Here is an 18,584-nt window from a genome sequence, read left to right as displayed (position 1 = left end):
AACCAACATGCTCACAAACACACTCTCCTTCACTCACACAGAGCCCCTCACACACATACACACTCACACACACTCACACACTGTCACACACACTCACACCCTCTCACACTCACACACTCTAACCCAATCAAACCCAAAAGAGCATACACATGCACACACAGACATTCTCTTAAAACACTCAGGAAAATCTACTGCATCACATAAAACCCCATTCGTCTCCAGTCCACAACATTCTACTTCATTATCCAACAGTCCGTCACGTTGCATTGTTTCCCATTCCATCAAGGAAGTCTCCATTCTACTCTAAACCGCTCAGCTTCCCTCTATTGCACCACATTATACCCCACTCCACTCCATTTCACGACATTCCACTCCATTCCACAACGTTCTGTTGCATAGCATTGCGTCAAAGAAGGCAGCATTCGCTAAGAAACAACTCAGGAACTCTCTACCGTGTCACATTGAACCCGATTTCACGCCATTCCACAACATTCCACAACATTCCACAACGTTCTGTTGCGTTCTCCTCCATCAAAGAAGGCAGCATCCACGTCCAAACCACTCAGGAACCGTCTGTTGCATCAAATTACACCCCATTCCACTCCAATTCACAACATTCCACTCCATTCTGCAACATTCCACAACGTTCTGTTGCACCACATTTCACCAAAGAAGGCAGCATTCGCTAATAAACAATTCAGGAGCAATCTTTTGCTTCTCTTTAAACCGCATTTCACGCCATCCCACAACATTCCGCTCCTTTCCACAAAATTCCACCATGTCCTATTGCTTTCCATTCCATCAAAGAAGGCCCCGTTCGTTTCCAAACCACTCAGACACCCTGTATTGCGTCACATTTCCACCCATTCCACTTCATTCCACAAAATTAAACTCCATTCCACAACATCCACTGCATTCAATTGCGTTACATTCCATCAAAGAAGCCTACATTCGCTTCCAAAACACCCTGAACTGTCAATTGCGTCACTTTCCTCCCCATTCCACTCCATTCCACAACATTACACTCCATTCTGCAGCAGTCCACAACGTTCTGTTGTGTTCCATTGCGTGAAAGAAGGCAGCCTTCGCTAAGAAAGTACTCAGGAACCCTCTATTGCATCGCATTAAACCCTATTTCACACCATCCCACAACATTCCAGTCCTTTCCGCACAATTCCACCTCGTTCTATTGCTTTCCAATCCGTCAAGGAAGGCTCCATTCGTTTCCAAACCACTCAGACACCCATCATTGCGTCGCATTTCACCACATTCCAATTTATTCACAAAACACCTCTCCATTCCGAGAAAATCCTTTCATTCCGTCGAAGAGGGATCCATTCTCTTCCAAAACACACAGAAACCATCTATTGCTTCACAATACACCACATTCCAATCCATGCCACAACATTGCACTCCTATCCGTCGTCTCCCACCACCTTCTATTGCTTTCCATTCTGTCACAGAAGGCTCGTTTCCATTCCAAACCTCTCAGGCACCCTTTGTTGTACCATATTTCACCCCATTCCCCTCACACTCACACTCACACAAACACACAGACACTCACACAGACCCGCAACCTCGCACACACACTCACGAAATCACACACAAAACACCCCCACACACTCTGAAACACGCCCACTCACACACACTCACTCACACACTATGACACACACGCAATCTCACACAAGTACATAAGTCTTGTATACTCACTCACAAACACTCACTCCTACTCACACACCTACTAACCCAAACACACTCACACACTCACACACACACAGACTCACAGAAACACACACGTGCATACACACACACAGCCCCTCACCCACGTGCACACTCACTCTCACACACACACTCATAGACGGACACACTCACACTCAAACACAGTCAGTCCCACTCAGACACATCGTGAATCACACAATCTCACACACTCTCACTCACATACACACACTCACGCACTCTCACACATTCAAACACACAATTCGCACACACACACTCACACCTGCACAGCCACACACACTTCCACCCACACTAACATGCACATTCCCCGTCAAACACACACAGTCACTCACTCAGAGTCAAGTTCCCACTCTCAAACCAACATGCTCACAAACACACTCTCCTTCACTCACACAGAGCCCCTCACACACATACACACTCACACACACTCACACACTGTCACACACACTCACACCCTCTCACACTCACACACTCTAACCCAATCAAACCCACAAGAGCATACACATGCACACACAGACATTCTCTTAAAACACTCAGGAAAATCTACTGCATCACATTAAACCCCATTCGTCTCCAGTCCACAACATTCTACTTCATTATCCAACAGTCCGTCACGTTGCATTGTTTCCCATTCCATCAAGGAAGTCTCCATTCTACTCTAAACCGCTCAGCTTCCCTCTATTGCACCACATTATACCCCACTCCACTCCATTTCACGACATTCCACTCCATTCCACAACGTTCTGTTGCATAGCATTGCGTCAAAGAAGGCAGCATTCGCTAAGAAACAACTCAGGAACTCTCTATCGTGTCACATTGAACCCGATTTCACGCCATTCCACAACATTCAACAACGTTCTGTTGCGTTCTCCTCCATCAAAGAAGGCAGCATCCACTTCCAAACCACTCAGGAACCGTCTGTTGCATCAAATTACACCCCATTCCACTCCAATTCACAACATTCCACTCCATTCTGCAACATTCCACAACGTTCTGTTGCACCACATTTCACCAAATAATGCAGCATTCGCTAATAAACAATTCAGGAGCAATCTTTTGCTTCTCTTTAAACCGCATTTCACGCCATCCCACAACATTCCGCTCCTTTCCACAAAATTCCACCATGTCCTATTGCTTTCCATTCCATCAAAGAAGGCCCCGTTCGTTTCCAAACCACTCAGACACCCTGTATTGCGTCACATTTCCACACATTCCACTTTATTCCACAAAATTAAACTCCATTCCACAACATCCACCGCATTCTATTGCGTTACATGCCATCAAAGAAGCCTTCATTCACTTCCAAAACACCCTGAACTGTCAATTGCGTCACATTCCTCCCCATTCCACTCCATTCCACAACATTACACTCCATTCTGCAGCAGTCCACAACGTTCTGTTGTGTTCCATTGCGTGAAAGAAGGCAGCCTTCGCTAAGAAAGTACTCAGGAACCCTCTATTGCATCGCATTAAACCCTATTTCACACCATCCCACAACATTCCAGTCCTTTCCGCACAATTCCACCTCGTTCTATTGCTTTCCAATCCTTCAAGGAAGGCTCCATTCGTTTCCAAACCACTCAGACACCCATCATTGCGTCGCATTTCACCACATTCCGATTTATTCACAAAACACCTCTCCATTCTGAGAAAATCCTTTCATTCCGTCGAAGAGGGATCCATTCTCTTCCAAAACACACAGAAACCATCTATTGCTTCACAATACACCACATTCCAATCCATGCCACAACATTGCACTCCTATCCGTCGTCTCCCACCACCTTCTATTGCTTTCCATTCTGTCAGAGAAGGCTCGTTTCCATTCCAACCGTCTCAGGCACCCTTTGTTGTACCATATTTCACCCCATTCCCCTCACACTCACACTCACACAAACACACAGACACTCACACAGTCCCGCAACCTCGCTCACACACTCACGAAATCACACACAAAAACACCCCCACACACTCTGAAACACGCCCACTCATACACACTCACTCACACACTATGACACACACGCAATCTCACACAATCACACAAGTCTTGTATACTCACTCACAAACACTCACTCCTACTCACACACCTACTAACCCAAACACACTCACACACTCACACACACACAGACTCACAGAAACACACACGTGCATACACACACACATCCCCTCACACACGTGCACACTCACTCTCTCACAGACACTCATAGACAGACACACTCACACTCAAACACAGTCAGTCCCACTCAGACACATCGTGAATCACACAATCTCAGACACTCTCACTCACATACACACACTCACGCACTCTCACACATGCAAACACACAATTCGCACACGCACACTCACCCCTGCACAGCCACACACACTTCCACCCACACTAACATGCACATTCCCCGTCAAACACACACAGTCACTCACTCAGAGTCAAGTTCCCACTCTCAAACCAACATGCTCACAAACACACTCTCCTTCACTCACACAGAGCCCCTCACACACATACACACTCACACACTGTCACACACACTCACACCCTCTCACACTCACACAGTCTAACCCAATCAAACCCACAAGAGCATACACATGCACACACAGACATTCTTTTAAAACACTCAGGAAAATCTACTGCATCACATTAAACCCCATTCGTCTCCAGTCCACAACATTCTACTTCATAATCCAAGAGTCCGTCACGTTGCATTGTTTCCCATTCCATCAAGGAAGTCTCCATTCTACTCTAAACCGCTCAGCTTCCCTCTATTGCACCACATTATACCCCACTCCACTCCATTTCACGACATTCCACTCCATTCCACAACGTTCTGTTGCATAGCATTGCGTCAAATAAGGCAGCATTCGCTAAGAAACAACTCAGGAACTCTCTATCGTGTCACATTGAACCCGATTTCACGCCATTCCACAACATTCCACAACGTTCTGTTGCGTTCTCCTCCATCAAAGAAGGCAGCATCCACTTCCAAACCACTCAGGAACCGTCTGTTGCATCAAATTACACCCCATTCCACTCCAATTCACAACATTCCACTCCATTCTGCAACATTCCACAACGTTCTGTTGCACCACATTTCACCAAAGAAGGCAGCATTCGCTAATAAACAATTCAGGAGCAATCTTTTGCTTCTCTTTAAACCGCATTTCACGCCATCCCACAACATTCCGCTCCTTTCCACAAAATTCCATCCTGTCCTATTGCTTTCCATTCCATCAAAGAAGGCCCCGTTCGTTTCCAAACCACTCAGACACCCTGTATTGCGTCACATTTCCACCCATTCCACTTTATTACACAAAATTAAACTCCATTCCACAACATCCACCGCATTCTATTGCGTTACATGCCATCAAAGAAGCCTTCATTCGCTTCCAAAACACCCTGAACTGTCAATTGCGTCACATTCCTCCCCATTCCACTCCATTCCACAACATTACACTCCATTCTGCAGCAGTCCACAACGTTCTGTTGTGTTCCATTGCGTGAAAGAAGGCAGCCTTCGCTAAGAAAGTACTCAGGAACCCTCTATTGCATCGCATTAAACCCTATTTCACACCATCCCACAACATTCCAGTCCTTTCCGCACAATTCCACCTCGTTCTACTGCTTTCCAATCCGTCAAGGAAGGCTCCATTCGTTTCCAAACCACTCAGACACCCATCATTGCGTCGCATTTCACCACATTCCAATTTATTCACAAAACACCTCTCCATTCCGAGAAAATCCTTTCATTCCGTCGAAGAGGGATCCATTCTCTTCCAAAACACACAGAAACCATCTATTGCTTCACAATACACCACATTCCAATCCATGCCACAACATTGCACTCCTATCCGTCGTCTCCCACCACCTTCTATTGCTTTCCATTCTGTCAGAGAAGGCTCGTTTCCATTCCAAACCTCTCAGGCACCCTTTGTTGTACCATATTTCACCCCATTCCCCTCACACTCACACTCACACAAACACACAGACACTGACACAGTCCCGCAACCTCCCTCACACACTCACGAAATCACACACAAAAACACCCCCACACAGTCTGAGACACGCCCACTCACACACACTCACTCACACACTATGACACACACGCAATCTCACACAATCACACAAGTCTTGTATACTCACTCACAAACACTCACTCCTACTCACACACCTACTAACCCAAACACACTCACACACTCGCACACACACAGACTCACAGAAACACACACGTGCATACACACACACAGCCCCTCACTCACGTGCACACTCACTCTCACACACACACTCATAGACGGACACACTCACACTCAAACACAGTCAGTCCCACTCAGACACATCGTGAATCACACAATCTCAGACACTCTCACTCACATACACACACTCACGCACTCTCACACATGCAAACACACAATTCGCACACACACACTCACACCTGCACAGCCACACACACTTCCACCCACACTAACATGCACATTCCCCGTCAAACACACACAGTCACTCACTCAGAGTCAAGTTCCCACTCTCAAACCAACATGCTCACAAACACACTCTCCTTCACTCACACAGAGCCCCTCACACACATACACACTCACACACACTCACACACTGTCACACACACTCACACCCTCTCACACTCACACAGTCTAACCCAATCAAACCCACAAGAGCATACACATGCACACACAGACATTCTCTTAAAACACTCAGGAAAATCTACTGCATCACATTGAACCCCATTCGTCTCCAGTCCACAACATTCTACTTCATTATCCAACAGTCCGTCACGTTGCATTGTTTCCCATTCCATCAAGGAAGTCTCCATTCTACTCTAACCCGCTCAGCTTCCCTCTATTGCACCACATTATACCCCACTCCACTCCATTTCACGACATTCCACTCCGTTCCACAACGTTCTGTTCCATAGCATTGCGTCAAAGAAGGCAGCATTCGCTAAGAAACTACTCAGGAACTCTCTATCGTGTCACATTGAACCCGATTTCACGCCATTCCACAACATTCCACAACATTCCACAACGTTCTGTTGCGTTCTCCTCCATCAAAGAAGGCAGCATCCACTTCCAAACCACTCAGGAACCGTCTGTTGCATCAAATTACACCCCATTCCACTCCATTCTGCAACATTCCACAACGTTCTGTTGCACCACATTTCACCAAAGAAGGCAGCATTCGCTAATAAACAATTCAGGAGCAATCTTTTGCTTCTCTTTAAACCGCATTTCACGCCATCCCACAACATTCCGCTCCTTTCCACAAAATTCCACCATGTCCTATTGCTTTCCATTCCATCAAAGAAGGCCCCGTTCGTTTCCAAACCACTCAGACACCCTGTATTGTGTCACATTTCCACCCATTCCACTTTATTCCACAAAATTAAACTCCATTCCACAACATCCACCGCATTCTATTGCGTTACATGCCATCAAAGAAGCCTTCATTCGCTTCCAAAACACCCTGAACTGTCAATTGCGTCACATTCCTCCCCATTCCACTCCATTCCTCAACATTCCACTCCATTCTGCGGCAGTCCACAACGTTGTGTTGTGTTCCATTGCGTGAAAGAAGGCAGCCTTCGCTAAGAAAGTACTCAGGAACCCTCTATTGCATCACATTAAACCCTATTTCACACCATCCCACAACATTCCAGTCCTTTCCGCACAATTCCACCTCGTTCTATTGCTTTCCAATCCGTCAAGGAAGGCTCCATTCGTTTCCAAACCACTCAGACACCCATCATTGCGTCGCATTTCACCACATTCCAATTTATTCCACAAAACACCTCTCCATTCCGAGAAAATCCTTTCATTCCGTCGAAGAGGGATCCATTCTCTTCCAAAACACACAGAAACCATCTATTGCTTCACAATACACCACATTCCAATCCATGCCACCACATTGCACTCCTATCCGTCGTCTCCCACCACCTTCTATTGCTTTCCATTCTGTCATAGAAGGCTCGTTTCCATTCCAAACCTCTCAGGCACCCTTTGTTGTACCATATTTCACCCCATTCCCCTCACACTCACACTCACACAAACACACAGACACTCACACAGTCCCGCAACCTCGCTCACACACTCACGAAATAACACACAAAACACCCCCACACACTCTGAAACACGCCCACTCACACACACTCACTCACACACTATGACACACACGCAATCTCACACAATCACACAAGTCTTGTATACTCACTCACAAACACTCACTCCTACTCACACACCTACTAACCCAAACACACTCACACACTCACACACACACAGACTCACAGAAACACACACGTGCATACACACACACAGCCGCGCACTCACGTGCACACTCACTCTCACACACACACTCATAGACAGACACACTCACACTCAAACAGAGTCAGTCCCACTCAGACATATCGTGAATCACACAATCTCACACACTCTCACTCACATACACTCACGCACTCTCACACATTCAAACACACAATTCGCACACACACTCTCACACCTGCACAGCCACACACACTTCCACCCACACTAACATGCACATTCCCCGTCAAACACACACAGTCACTCACTCAGAGTCAAGATCCCACTCTCAAACCAATATGCTCACAAACACATACTCCTTCACTCACACAGAGCCCCTCACACACATACACACTCACACACACTCACACACTGTCACACACACTTACACCCTCTCACACTCACACACTCTAACCCAATCAAACCCACAAGAGCATACACATGCACACACATTCTCTTAAAACACTCAGGAAAATCTACTGCATCACATTAAACCCCATTCGTCTCCAGTCCACAACATTCTACTTCATTATCCAACAGTCCGTCACGTTGCATTGTTTCCCATTCCATCAAGGAAGTCTCCATTCTACTCTAAACCGCTCAGCTTCCCTCTATTGCACCACATTATACCCCACTCCACTCCATTTCACGACATTCCACTCCATTCCACAACGTTCTGTTGCATAGCATTGCGTCAAAGAAGGCAGCATTCGCTAAGAAACAACTCAGGAACTCTCTATCGTGTCACATTGAACCCGATTTCACGCCATTCCACAACATTCCACAACATTCTACAACGTTCTGTTGCTTTCTCCTCCATCAAAGAAGACAGCATCCACTTCCAAAATACTCAGGAACCGTCTGTTGCATCAAATTACACCCCATTAGACTCCAATTCACAGCATTCCACTCCATTCTGCAACATTCCACAACGTTCTGTTGCACCACATTTCACCAAAGAAGGCAGCATTCGCTAATAAACAATTCAGGAGCAATCTTTTGCTTCCCTTTAAACCGCATTTCACGCCATCCCACAACATTCCGCTCCTTTCCACAAAATTCCACCATGTCCTATTGCTTTCCATTCCATCAAAGGAGGCCCCGTTCGTTTCCAAACCACTCAGACACCCTGTATTGCGTCACATTTCCACCTATTCCACTTTATTCCACAAATTTAAACTCCATTCCACAACATCCACCGCGTTCTATTGCGTTACATGCCATCAAAGAAGCCTTCATTCGCTTCCAAAACACCCTGAACTGTCAATTGCGTCACATTCCTCCCCATTCCACTCCATTCCACAACATTCCACTCCATTCTGCGGCAGTCCACAACGTTCTGTTGTGTTCCATTGCGTGAAAGAAGGCAGCCTTCGCTAAGAAAGTACTCAGGAACCCTCTATTGCATCACATTAAACCCTATTTCACACCATCCCACAACATTCCAGTCCTTTCCGCACAATTCCACCTCGTTCTATTGCTTTCCAATCCGTCAAGGAAGGCTGCATTCGTTTCCAAACCACTCAGACACCCATCATTGCGTCGCATTTCACCACATTCCAATTTATTCCACAAAACACCTCTCCATTCCGAGAAAATCCTTTCATTCCGTCGAAAAGGGATCCATTCTCTTCCAAAACACACAGAAACCATCTATTGCTTCACAATACATCACATTCCAATCCATGCCACAACATTGCACTCCTATCCGTCGTCTCCCACCACCTTCTATTGCTTTCCATTCTGTCAGAGAAGCCTCGTTTCCATTCCAAACCTCTCAGGCACCCTTTGTTGTACCATATTTCACCCAATTCCCCTCACACTCACACTCACACAAACACACAGACACTCACACAGTCCCGCAACCTCGCTCACACACTCACGAAATCACACACAAAAATACCCCCACACACTCTGAAACACGCCCACTCACACACACTCACTCACACACTGACACACACGCAATCTCACACAATCACACAAGTCTTGTATACTCACTCACACTCACTCCTACTCACACACCTACTAAACCAAACACACTCACACACTCACACACACACAGACTCACAGAAACACACACGTGCATACACACACACAGCCCCTCACTCACGTGCACACTCACTTTCACACACACACTCATAGACAGACACACTCACACTCAAACACAGTCAGTCCCACTCAGACACATCGTGAATCACACAATCTCACACACTCTCACTCACATACACACACTCACGCACTCTCACACATTCAAACACACAATTCGCACACACACACTCACACCTGCACAGCCACACACACTTCCACCCACACTAAAATGCACATTCCCCGTCAAACACACACAGTCACTCACTCAGAGTCAAGTTCCCACTCTCAAACCAACATGCTCACAAACACACTCTCCTTCACTCACACAGAGCCCCTCACACACATACACACTCACACACACTCACACACTGTCACACACACTCACACCCTCTCACGCTCACACACTCTAACTCAATCAAACCCACAAGAGCATACACATGCACACACAGACATTATCTTAAAACACTCTGGAAAATCTACTGCATCACATTAAACCCCATTCGTCTCCAGTCCACAACATTCTACTTCATTATCCAACAGTCCGTCACGTTACATTGTTTCCCATTCCATCAAGGAAGTCTCCATTCTACTCTAAACCGCTCAGCTTCCCTCTATTGCACCACATTATACCCCACTCCACTCCATTTCACGACATTCCACTCCATTCCACAACGTTCTGTTGCATAGCATTGCGTCAAAGAAGGCAGCATTCGCTAAGAAACAACTCAGGAACTCTCTATCGTGTCACATTGAACCCGATTTCACGCCATTCCACAACATTCCACCACGTTCTGTTGCGTTCTCCTCCATCAAAGAAGGCAGCATCCACTTCCAAACCACTTAGGAACCGTCTGTTGCATCAAATTACACCCCATTCCACTCCAATTCACAGCATTCCACTCCATTCTGCAACATTCCACAACGTTCTGTTGCACCACATTTCACCAAAGAAGGCAGCATTCGCTAATAAACAATTCAGGAGCAATCTTTTGCTTCTCTTTAAACCGCATTTCACGCCATCCCACAACATTCCGCTCCTTTCCACAAAATTCCACCATGTCCTATTGCTTTCCATTCCATCAAAGAAGGTCCCGTTCGTTTCCAAACCACTCAGACACCCTGTATTGCGTCACATTTCCACCCATTCCACTTTATTCCACAAAATTAAACTCCATTCCACAACATCCACCGCATTCTATTGCGTTACATGCCATCAAAGAAGCCTTCATTCGCTTCCAAAACACCCTGAACTGTCAATTGCGTCACATTCCTCCCCATTCCACTCCATTCCACAACATTACACTCCATTCTGCAGCAGTCCACAACGTTCTGTTGTGTTCCATTGCGTGAAAGAAGGCAGCCTTCGCTAAGAAAGTACTCAGGAACCCTCTATTGCATCGCATTAAACCCTATTTCACACCATCCCACAACATTCCAGTCCTTTCCGCACAATTCCACCTCGTTCTACTGCTTTCCAATCCGTCAAGGAAGGCTCCATTCGTTTCCAAACCACTCAGACACCCATCATTGCGTCGCATTTCACCACATTCCAATTTATTCACAAAACACCTCTCCATTCCGAGAAAATCCTTTCATTCCGTCGAAGAGGGATCCATTCTCTTCCAAAACACACAGAAACCATCTATTGCTTCACAATACACCACATTCCAATCCATGCCACAACATTGCACTCCTATCCGTCGTCTCCCACCACCTTCTATTGCTTTCCATTCTGTCAGAGAAGGCTCGTTTCCATTCCAAACCTCTCAGGCACCCTTTGTTGTACCATATTTCACCCCATTCCCCTCACACTCACACTCACACAAACACACAGACACTGACACAGTCCCGCAACCTCCCTCACACACTCACGAAATCACACACAAAAACACCCCCACACAGTCTGAGACACGCCCACTCACACACACTCACTCACACACTATGACACACACGCAATCTCACACAATCACACAAGTCTTGTATACTCACTCACAAACACTCACTCCTACTCACACACCTACTAACCCAAACACACTCACACACTCGCACACACACAGACTCACAGAAACACACACGTGCATACACACACACAGCCCCTCACTCACGTGCACACTCACTCTCACACACACACTCATAGACGGACACACTCACACTCAAACACAGTCAGTCCCACTCAGACACATCGTGAATCACACAATCTCAGACACTCTCACTCACATACACACACTCACGCACTCTCACACATGCAAACACACAATTCGCACACACACACTCACACCTGCACAGCCACACACACTTCCACCCACACTAACATGCACATTCCCCGTCAAACACACACAGTCACTCACTCAGAGTCAAGTTCCCACTCTCAAACCAACATGCTCACAAACACACTCTCCTTCACTCACACAGAGCCCCTCACACACATACACACTCACACACACTCACACACTGTCACACACACTCACACCCTCTCACACTCACACAGTCTAACCCAATCAAACCCACAAGAGCATACACATGCACACACAGACATTCTCTTAAAACACTCAGGAAAATCTACTGCATCACATTGAACCCCATTCGTCTCCAGTCCACAACATTCTACTTCATTATCCAACAGTCCGTCACGTTGCATTGTTTCCCATTCCATCAAGGAAGTCTCCATTCTACTCTAACCCGCTCAGCTTCCCTCTATTGCACCACATTATACCCCACTCCACTCCATTTCACGACATTCCACTCCGTTCCACAACGTTCTGTTCCATAGCATTGCGTCAAAGAAGGCAGCATTCGCTAAGAAACTACTCAGGAACTCTCTATCGTGTCACATTGAACCCGATTTCACGCCATTCCACAACATTCCACAACATTCCACAACGTTCTGTTGCGTTCTCCTCCATCAAAGAAGGCAGCATCCACTTCCAAACCACTCAGGAACCGTCTGTTGCATCAAATTACACCCCATTCCACTCCATTCTGCAACATTCCACAACGTTCTGTTGCACCACATTTCACCAAAGAAGGCAGCATTCGCTAATAAACAATTCAGGAGCAATCTTTTGCTTCTCTTTAAACCGCATTTCACGCCATCCCACAACATTCCGCTCCTTTCCACAAAATTCCACCATGTCCTATTGCTTTCCATTCCATCAAAGAAGGCCCCGTTCGTTTCCAAACCACTCAGACACCCTGTATTGTGTCACATTTCCACCCATTCCACTTTATTCCACAAAATTAAACTCCATTCCACAACATCCACCGCATTCTATTGCGTTACATGCCATCAAAGAAGCCTTCATTCGCTTCCAAAACACCCTGAACTGTCAATTGCGTCACATTCCTCCCCATTCCACTCCATTCCTCAACATTCCACTCCATTCTGCGGCAGTCCACAACGTTGTGTTGTGTTCCATTGCGTGAAAGAAGGCAGCCTTCGCTAAGAAAGTACTCAGGAACCCTCTATTGCATCACATTAAACCCTATTTCACACCATCCCACAACATTCCAGTCCTTTCCGCACAATTCCACCTCGTTCTATTGCTTTCCAATCCGTCAAGGAAGGCTCCATTCGTTTCCAAACCACTCAGACACCCATCATTGCGTCGCATTTCACCACATTCCAATTTATTCCACAAAACACCTCTCCATTCCGAGAAAATCCTTTCATTCCGTCGAAGAGGGATCCATTCTCTTCCAAAACACACAGAAACCATCTATTGCTTCACAATACACCACATTCCAATCCATGCCACCACATTGCACTCCTATCCGTCGTCTCCCACCACCTTCTATTGCTTTCCATTCTGTCATAGAAGGCTCGTTTCCATTCCAAACCTCTCAGGCACCCTTTGTTGTACCATATTTCACCCCATTCCCCTCACACTCACACTCACACAAACACACAGACACTCACACAGTCCCGCAACCTCGCTCACACACTCACGAAATAACACACAAAACACCCCCACACACTCTGAAACACGCCCACTCACACACACTCACTCACACACTATGACACACACGCAATCTCACACAATCACACAAGTCTTGTATACTCACTCACAAACACTCACTCCTACTCACACACCTACTAACCCAAACACACTCACACACTCACACACACACAGACTCACAGAAACACACACGTGCATACACACACACAGCCGCGCACTCACGTGCACACTCACTCTCACACACACACTCATAGACAGACACACTCACACTCAAACAGAGTCAGTCCCACTCAGACATATCGTGAATCACACAATCTCACACACTCTCACTCACATACACTCACGCACTCTCACACATTCAAACACACAATTCGCACACACACTCTCACACCTGCACAGCCACACACACTTCCACCCACACTAACATGCACATTCCCCGTCAAACACACACAGTCACTCACTCAGAGTCAAGATCCCACTCTCAAACCAACATGCTCACAAACACATACTCCTTCACTCACACAGAGCCCCTCACACACATACACACTCACACACACTCACACACTGTCACACACACTTACACCCTCTCACACTCACACACTCTAACCCAATCAAACCCACAAGAGCATACACATGCACACACATTCTCTTAAAACACTCAGGAAAATCTACTGCATCACATTAAACCCCATTCGTCTCCAGTCCACAACATTCTACTTCATTATCCAACAGTCCGTCACGTTGCATTGTTTCCCATTCCATCAAGGAAGTCTCCATTCTACTCTAAACCGCTCAGCTTCCCTCTATTGCACCACATTATACCCCACTCCACTCCATTTCACGACATTCCACTCCATTCCACAACGTTCTGTTGCATAGCATTGCGTCAAAGAAGGCAGCATTCGCTAAGAAACAACTCAGGAACTCTCTATCGTGTCACATTGAACCCGATTTCACGCCATTCCACAACATTCCACAACATTCTACAACGTTCTGTTGCTTTCTCCTCCATCAAAGAAGACAGCATCCACTTCCAAAATACTCAGGAACCGTCTGTTGCATCAAATTACACCCCATTAGACTCCAATTCACAGCATTCCACTCCATTCTGCAACATTCCACAACGTTCTGTTGCACCACATTTCACCAAAGAAGGCAGCATTCGCTAATAAACAATTCAGGAGCAATCTTTTGCTTCCCTTTAAACCGCATTTCACGCCATCCCACAACATTCCGCTCCTTTCCACAAAATTCCACCATGTCCTATTGCTTTCCATTCCATCAAAGGAGGCCCCGTTCGTTTCCAAACCACTCAGACACCCTGTATTGCGTCACATTTCCACCTATTCCACTTTATTCCACAAATTTAAACTCCATTCCACAACATCCACCGCGTTCTATTGCGTTACATGCCATCAAAGAAGCCTTCATTCGCTTCCAAAACACCCTGAACTGTCAATTGCGTCACATTCCTCCCCATTCCACTCCATTCCACAACATTCCACTCCATTCTGCGGCAGTCCACAACGTTCTGTTGTGTTCCATTGCGTGAAAGAAGGCAGCCTTCGCTAAGAAAGTACTCAGGAACCCTCTATTGCATCACATTAAACCCTATTTCACACCATCCCACAACATTCCAGTCCTTTCCGCACAATTCCACCTCGTTCTATTGCTTTCCAATCCGTCAAGGAAGGCTGCATTCGTTTCCAAACCACTCAGACACCCATCATTGCGTCGCATTTCACCACATTCCAATTTATTCCACAAAACACCTCTCCATTCCGAGAAAATCCTTTCATTCCGTCGAAAAGGGATCCATTCTCTTCCAAAACACACAGAAACCATCTATTGCTTCACAATACATCACATTCCAATCCATGCCACAACATTGCACTCCTATCCGTCGTCTCCCACCACCTTCTATTGCTTTCCATTCTGTCAGAGAAGGCTCGTTTCCATTCCAAACCTCTCAGGCACCCTTTGTTGTACCATATTTCACCCAATTCCCCTCACACTCACACTCACACAAACACACAGACACTCACACAGTCCCGCAACCTCGCTCACACACTCACGAAATCACACACAAAAATACCCCCACACACTCTGAAACACGCCCACTCACACACACTCACTCACACACTGACACACACGCAATCTCACACAATCACACAAGTCTTGTATACTCACTCACACTCACTCCTACTCACACACCTACTAAACCAAACACACTCACACACTCACACACACACAGACTCACAGAAACACACACGTGCATACACACACACAGCCCCTCACTCACGTGCACACTCACTTTCACACACACACTCATAGACAGACACACTCACACTCAAACACAGTCAGTCCCACTCAGACACATCGTGAATCACACAATCTCACACACTCTCACTCACATACACACACTCACGCACTCTCACACATTCAAACACACAATTCGCACACACACACTCACACCTGCACAGCCACACACACTTCCACCCACACTAAAATGCACATTCCCCGTCAAACACACACAGTCACTCACTCAGAGTCAAGTTCCCACTCTCAAACCAACATGCTCACAAACACACTCTCCTTCACTCACACAGAGCCCCTCACACACATACACACTCACACACACTCACACACTGTCACACACACTCACACCCTCTCACGCTCACACACTCTAACTCAATCAAACCCACAAGAGCATACACATGCACACACAGACATTATCTTAAAACACTCTGGAAAATCTACTGCATCACATTAAACCCCATTCGTCTCCAGTCCACAACATTCTACTTCATTATCCAACAGTCCGTCACGTTACATTGTTTCCCATTCCATCAAGGAAGTCTCCATTCTACTCTAAACCGCTCAGCTTCCCTCTATTGCACCACATTATACCCCACTCCACTCCATTTCACGACATTCCACTCCATTCCACAACGTTCTGTTGCATAGCATTGCGTCAAAGAAGGCAGCATTCGCTAAGAAACAACTCAGGAACTCTCTATCGTGTCACATTGAACCCGATTTCACGCCATTCCACAACATTCCACCACGTTCTGTTGCGTTCTCCTCCATCAAAGAAGGCAGCATCCACTTCCAAACCACTTAGGAACCGTCTGTTGCATCAAATTACACCCCATTCCACTCCATTCTGCAACATTCCACAACGTTCTGTTGCACCACATTTCACCAAAGAAGGCAGCATTCGCTAATAAACAATTCAGGAGCAATCTTTTGCTTCTCTTTAAACCGCATTTCACGCCATCCCACAACATTCCGCTCCTTTCCACAAAATTCCACCATGTCCTATTGCTTTCCATTCCATCAAAGAAGGTCCCGTTCGTTTCCAAACCACTCAGACACCCTGTATTGTGTCACATTTCCACCCATTCCACTTTATTCCACAAAATTAAACTCCATTCCACAACATCCACCGCATTCTATTGCGTTACATGCCATCAAAGAAGCCTTCATTCGCTTCCAAAACACCCTGAACTGTCAATTGCGTCACATTCCTCCCCATTCCACTCCATTCCACAACATTCCACTCCATTCTGCGGCAGTCCACAACGTTCTGTTGTGTTCCATTGCGTGAAAGAAGGCAGCCTTCGCTAAGAAAGTACTCAGGAACCCTCTATTGCATCACATTAAACCCTATTTCACACCATCCCACAACATTCCAGTCCTTTCTGCACAATTCCACCTCGTTCTATTGCTTTCCAATCCGTCAAGGAAGGCTCCATTCGTTTCCAAACCACTCAGACACCCATCATTGCGTCGCATTTCACCACATTCCAATTTATTCCACAAAACACCTCTCCATTCCGAGAAAATCCTTTCATTCCGTCGAAGAGGGATCCATTCTCTTCCAAAACACACAGAAACCATCTATTGCTTCACAATACACCACATTCCAATCCATGCCACAACATTGCACTCCTATCCGTCGTCTCCCACCACCTTCTATTGCTTTCCATTCTGTCAGAGAAGGCTCGTTTCCATTCCAAACCTCTCAGGCACCCTTTGTTGTACCATATTTCACCCCATTCCCCTCACACTCACACTCACACAAACACACAGACACTCACACAGTCCCGCAACCTCGCTCACACACTCACGAAATCACACACAAATACACCCCCACACACTCTGAAACACGCCCACTCACACACACTCACACACTATGACACACACGCAATCTCACACAATCACACAAGTCTTGTATACTCACAAACACTCACTCCTACAAACACACCTACTAACCCAAACACACTCACACACTCACACACACACAGACTCAGAGAAACACACACGTTTATACACACACACAGCCCCTCACTCAGGTGCACACTCACTCTCACACACACACTCATAGACAGACACACTCACACTCAAACACAGTCAGTCCCACTCAGACACTTCGTGAATCACACAATCTCACACACTCTCACTCACATACACACACTCACGCACTCTCACACATTCAAACACACAATTCGC

Source organism: Manis javanica, chromosome 8 (genome assembly GCF_040802235.1).
Source record: "Manis javanica isolate MJ-LG chromosome 8, MJ_LKY, whole genome shotgun sequence".
Classification (NCBI taxonomy): Eukaryota; Metazoa; Chordata; class Mammalia; order Pholidota; family Manidae; genus Manis; species Manis javanica.
The sequence above is the reverse complement of the archived record's forward strand: the minus strand, read 5'-3'. Positions refer to the sequence as shown.